Source organism: Furipterus horrens, unplaced genomic scaffold (assembly GCF_987537825.1).
Source record: "Furipterus horrens unplaced genomic scaffold, mFurHor1.1.pri manual_scaffold_6, whole genome shotgun sequence".
Classification (NCBI taxonomy): domain Eukaryota; kingdom Metazoa; phylum Chordata; class Mammalia; order Chiroptera; family Furipteridae; genus Furipterus; species Furipterus horrens.
In genome coordinates this window covers 164898310-164904614 of record NW_028327176.1, presented here as the reverse complement: position 1 = coordinate 164904614, position 6305 = coordinate 164898310, and positions in this window count along the sequence as shown.

Here is a 6305-nt window from a genome sequence, read left to right as displayed (position 1 = left end):
TAGAGAGGTGCCAGTCCCATACGGAAGTGGGAGAAGTGCCTGGAAAAGGGGCGAGTGTTGGTCAAGCAGCATTGTTCCCTCTCAGACCCCTTCCCCACATACAGTGCCACAAGTTGGTGAAATGGTCGCCCTGTACTGACAAATGCCTAAGGCTCTGCCCCTTACAATGTAACAGGTGTGGCAGCTCTATGTAAGACATAGAGGCAAACAAACACAAGAGCCTGTCAAGATGAGAAGACAGAGAGGTATGGCCCAAAAAGGGAACAGATCAAGGTTCCAGTGGGAGAACTAAGTGACAAGGAGATACCCAACCTAACAGATGCAGAGTTGAAAACAGTGGTGATAAAGATGCTCACAGTCTTGACAAATATGCTTGAGTATGGCAAACACATAAGGGAAGAAGTGAAGACTATGCTAAATGAAATGAAGGAAAATCTACACAAAACCAATGGTGAAGAGAAGGAAATCAGGGTTCAAATCAATGATTTGGAACATAAGGGGAAAAAAAACACAGTCAACCAGTACAGAATGAGGAAACAAGAACTGAAAAATGAAGAGAGGCTTAGGAACCTCTGGGACAACTCTAAAAATGCCAACATCCAAATCATGGGGGTGTCAGAAGGAGAAGAGGAAGAGCAAGAGATTGAAAGCTTATGTGAGAAAATAATGAAGGAAAACTCCCCAAATTTGGCAAAGGAAATAGACATACAAGTCCAGGAAGCACAGGGTCACAAACAAGCTAGGCTCATAAAGGACCACACCAAGACACATCGTAATTAAAATGCTAAAGGTGAAAGATAAAGAGAGAATCTTAAAAGCAGCAAGAGAAAAGCAGATAGTTACCTACAAAGGGGTGCCTATAAAACTATCAGTTGATTTTTCAAAAGAAGCTTTGCAAGCAAGAAGGGGCTGGCAAGAAGTATTCAAAATAAAAAAGGACTTACAACCAAGATTCCTCTATCCAGCAAAGCTATCATTTAGAATGGAAGAGCAGATAAAGTGCTTCCCAGACAAGGTAAAGCCATTATTATATAAAATGTCAAAGGAACTTATTTAAGAAGAAGAAAATCAAAATTAAGAACATTAAAATGACAACAAATTCACAACCTTCAATAACGGAATCTAAAAAATAAAAACAAAATCCAACTAAGCAAACCAGAATAGGAACAAAATCATAGATATGGGGATCGTTTGGAGGGTTATCAGCCAGGAGGGGGAAAAGGGAGAAATGGAGAAATGGTGCAGAGATTAAGAAACATAATTGTCAGGTACAAAACAGACAGAGGGAAGTTAAGAATAATATAGGAAAGGGTGAAGGCAAAGAACTTATATGCATGACCCATGGACATGAACTAAGGGAGTTCTGGAGGGAAGGGGGGTAGTGGGCAGAGGGGAGCAAAGGGAAAAAAACTGGGACCATGTAACAACATAATCGATATAATATCCTTTAAAAAAGGAAGAAAAAATAAATATACCAAGCATAAATGATTAATCTTCAAGGTTACTACTGATAAAGGCCATCTCCTGGTTTAGGTATGTGACTGACTAAATAATACACCAGACTAGGATGTGGTTGTTCACATTTATAGTAAAGGATCTGTAAAAGAATGTGAAGAACTATATTTATTGCAAATACAAAAAATTGCAAATAGAATTTAATTTTTTAAATAAATTTTCTATTACAAAGTACAATTTTGCTGTGATTTAATGTATTGTTGCCATCCAACATTAATGTTTTGAAACAACATGTCTTAATGCTGCAAACTCTGAAGATGGAGTGCCTAGATTTGCAATTTAGCTCCATCACTTACAGAAGCAAATTGCTTAAACTATTTGAGCATCAGTTTTCTCATTTTTCATTTGAGCATGTAAAATGGGTATAATAGCCTTAAAAATCAAATGAGATAACCCATGTGTATTATTCCTATTGCTGCTACAAAAATATTACAGACAGTGGCTTAACACAATACAAATTTATTATCTTACCATTCTGGAGGTCAGAAGTCTGCAATAAATTTCAAAGCTAGCAATGTAGCATTTTTCTCTGCACCCTGATCTCTTCTTCCATCCTTACATCTTTTATCCCTTATTCTAAAAAAGACTATTTCAAATTATAATTAGCATACAATATTATATTACTTTCAAGAGTACAACATAGTAATTCAACATTTATATACCTTATGAAGTAATCATCATAATTAGTAATCACCTGTCATGGTATATAGTAATTACAATATTATCAACTGTATTCCCTATGCTGTTATTTACATTCCTGTGACTTATTTTATAACTTCATATTTGTACTTCCTAATCCCCTTCCCCTTTTCCACTCATTCCCACCACCACCGCCCCCTCTGGCAACCATCAGTGTTAATGAGTTTGTTTTTGTTTCATTTTGTTTGTTTTGCTTTTTAGATTTCACATATAAGTGAAATAGTATGGCATTTGTCATTCTCTGACTTATTTCACTTAATGTAATATCCTCTAGACCTATTTATGTTGTTGTAAATGACAACATTTCATTTGTTATGTTATACAATATTCCATTGAAAATATGTTGTGGTCAAAGTAGGTTTATAGTTGTTCATATAGAAAATAATACAATAATTAATACATAATAATTCTAGAATAAACTCTGTGTTTTGTGTACTCACAATTTTAAACCTACTTTTGTCCCACCCTGTATATATATCACATTTTCTTTTTCCATTCACCAATTGACAGACACCTAAGTTACTTCCCTATCTTGGCTATTGTAAACAATTCTATAATGAACATAGGAGTGCATATATCTTTTGCAATTTTTTTTTTGTTTGTTTTCTTTGAACAAATACCCAGAAATTGAATTGCAGGGTCCTACAGTAGTTCTATTTTAATTTTTTGAGGAATCTTTATGCTGTTTTCCAGAGTAGCTGCACTTGCTTACAATCACACCAACAGTGCACGAGGGTTCCTTTTTCGCCACAGCCTCACCAACCCTTGTTATTTGTTCTTTTCGATAACAGCTATTCTGACAAGTGTGAGCTAGTATCTCGTTGTGGTTTCATTTGCATTTCTCTGATGATTAGTGATGTGGCGCATTTTTTCATGTGTCTGTTGGTCACCTGCATGTATTCTTTGGAGAAATGTCTAGTCATATCTTTTGCTCATTTTTAAATGTGATTATGTTTCTGATGTTGAATTGTATGTGTTCTTTATATATTTTGTACAGTAAATCCTATTGAATATGCCATTTCCAAATATCTTCTTTAATTCAGCAGGTTGACTTTTCATCTTGCTGATGGTCTCCTTCTTTTGCAAAAGCTTTTAAATTTGAAACAGTCATCTATTTATTTATTTTTGCTTTTGTTGTTTTTGCCCAAGGAAGCATATCCAAAAAAATATTGTGAAGACCAATGTCAAAGAGTTTACTGCCTGATTTTTCTTCTAGGTGTTTAACAGTTTCAGGCCTGACATTTAAATCTTTAATTTATTTTGGGTTGATTTTTTTATATGGTATAAGAAAGTGGTCTAGTTACATTTTTTATGTGTATCTGTCCAGTTTCCTGTACACCATTTTGAAGAGGCTGTTTTTTTCTCTATTGTAATCTTGCTACCTTTGTCAGAGATTAGTTGACCATCTAGGCTTGGTTTTATTTCTAGGCTCTCTATTCTGTTCCTTGACTTATGTTTGTTTTTGTGCCAGTACCATGCTTTTTTTATTACTTTAGTTTTGTATCATAGTTTGAAATCAGGAAGTGTGATACTTCTAACTTTAATCTTTTTCTTCAAGATTGCTTTGGTTATTCAAGATTTTTTGTGGTTTCATATACATTTTATGATTGTTTGTTAGTTCTGTAAAAAATGTCTTTGATATTTTGATAGGTATTTCATTGAATTTGTAGATTGCATTGGCTAGGCTGCAACTGTAATAATATTAATTCTTCCAGTCTGTGAGCATACTATATCCTTTCATTTATTTGTGTCTTCAGTTTTTTCATTGGAGTGTAGGTGTTTTACCTCCTTGGTTAAATTTATTTTTAGGTACTTTATTCTTTTTTTTATGCAATGGTAAATAAAATTGTTTTATTAATTTCTATTTCTGATAGTGCATTGTTAGTGTGAATAAATGCAACATATTTCTGAATATTAAATTTTGTATCCTGCAACTTTATGAATTTATTTATTAATTCTAATAAATTTTTGGTGGAATCCTTAGAGCTTTCTATACATATATCATGTCATCTGCAAATAATGGCAATATTACTTCTTTTAAAATATATTTTATTAATTATGCTATTACAGTTGTCCCAATATTTCCTCCTTTGTTGCCTTCTGCCCAGTACCCCCCATTCCCTCCAGAAATCCCCCACTTAGTTTATGTCCATGGGTCATGCATATAAGTTCTTTGGCTACTTCATTTCCTATAATGTTCTTAACGTCCCTCTGTCTATTTTGTACCTACCAATTATGCTTCTTAATCCCCCATTTTTCCCCTTCCCACTTCCAGTTGATCTCCATATCTATGATTCTGTTTCTCTTTTGCTTGCTTGCTTAGTTTGTTTTTTAGATTCAGTTGTCAATAGCTGTAAATGTATTGCCATTTTAATGTTCATTGTTTTGATCTTCTTCTTTTTTTATATACTTCCCTTTAACACTTCATATAATAAAGGCTTGGTGATGATGAACTCCTTTAATTTTATCTTGTCTGGGAAGCACTACATCTGCCCTTCCATTCTAAATGATGGCTTTGCTGGATAGGGTAATCTAGGTTGTGGGTCCTTGCATTTCATCACTTTGAATATTTCTTGCCAGTCCCTTCTTGCCTGCAAAACTTATTTTGAGAAATCAGCTGACAGTCTTATGGGAACTCCTTTGTAGGTAATGTAGGTAACTATCTGCTTTTCTCTTGCTGCTTTTAAGATTCTCTCTTTATCTTTCACCTTTGACATTTTAATGATGATGTGTCTTGGTGTGGTCCTCTTTGGGTCCAACTTGTTTGGGACTCTCTGTGCTTCCTGGACTTGTATGTGTACTTCCTTCACCAAATTCAGAAAGTTTTCTTTCATTATTTTTTCAAATAAGTTTTCAATTTCTTGCTGTTCCTTTTGTCCTTCTGGCACCCTTATGATTCAGATGTTATTATATTTGGAGATGTCCCAGAGGCTCCGTAGTCTATCTTCACTTTTTTAAATTATTTTTCTTCTTCTTGTTCTGATTGAATGCTTTTTTCTTCCTATGTTCCAAATCATTGATTTGATACTTAGCTTCATCCCCTTCACTGTTGATTCCCCGTAGATCTTTCTTTATTTCACTTAATGTAACCTTCATTTATGTCCAGATCTTTTTTATGCTATTGCAGTACCTAATGATTTCTTTGAGCATCATAATAAACAGTGTTTTGTGCTCTTCATCTGATAGGTTGCTTATCTCCATTTAATTTAGTTCTTTTTCTGGAGTTTTTTCTCTTCTTTGGGCCATATTTCTTTGTCTCCTCAATTTGGCAGCCTCTCTGTGTTTGTTTCTGTGTATTAGGTAGAGCTGCTTTTGACTCCCTGTCCTAGAACCATGGCCTACTGTAGAAAGGTACATCTGTAATTTGTATGTGGGGGGAGCCTTAGGTAATTGCCAGGGCAGGGCAACCTGTGTAAGCTCTCTGGACTCTGTGTGGGGAAGGGCTCGGAGAGGGGATAATGCTACTACCTGGCCTCTGGAGAGTTGCCTGGAAGGAAACTCTCTCCTGGCACTCACCCTGTTCACTTTACTGGCAACAGCTGGTTCCCTACCTACTGTTGCCCTGTACTGAATCCCAGAGGGAGTGGTTTTGCATAAGCCCTAAGACTGTGGGCCCGTTAAGAGGAGTTCCCTGAGACTCTTGAGGTTTCTTCCACTGCCCCACCCCCATTAGTTGCAATAGCCAGAAGTTATGAGGACTTATCTTTCTGCCACTGGAACCCTGGGCTGGATAGTCTGGTCTGGGGCTGGGAGCCCTCACTCCAATTTTTACCCAACACACATGAATGTGGGAACATCCATTCTGTGTTTCCATGCCTCTCCATGCCACAGTGCCTCACCATGCCTCTCCACCTCTCCATGCCTCTCCGAGCCTTTCTACATCTCCTCCCCTCCTACCCATCTGGATGAATATGGCTTCTTTAAATCCTTGATTGTCAGACTCCCATATAACTTGATTTTCTGATGAATCTGGGTGATATTTGTTTTTTAGTGTAGTTGTACTTTTTGCTGTAGTTGTGTTAGAAGGCGATGCGTGTTTAGCTATGTCTCCATCTTGACCAGACGTCAGCTTATGCTGATAATATTTCTCA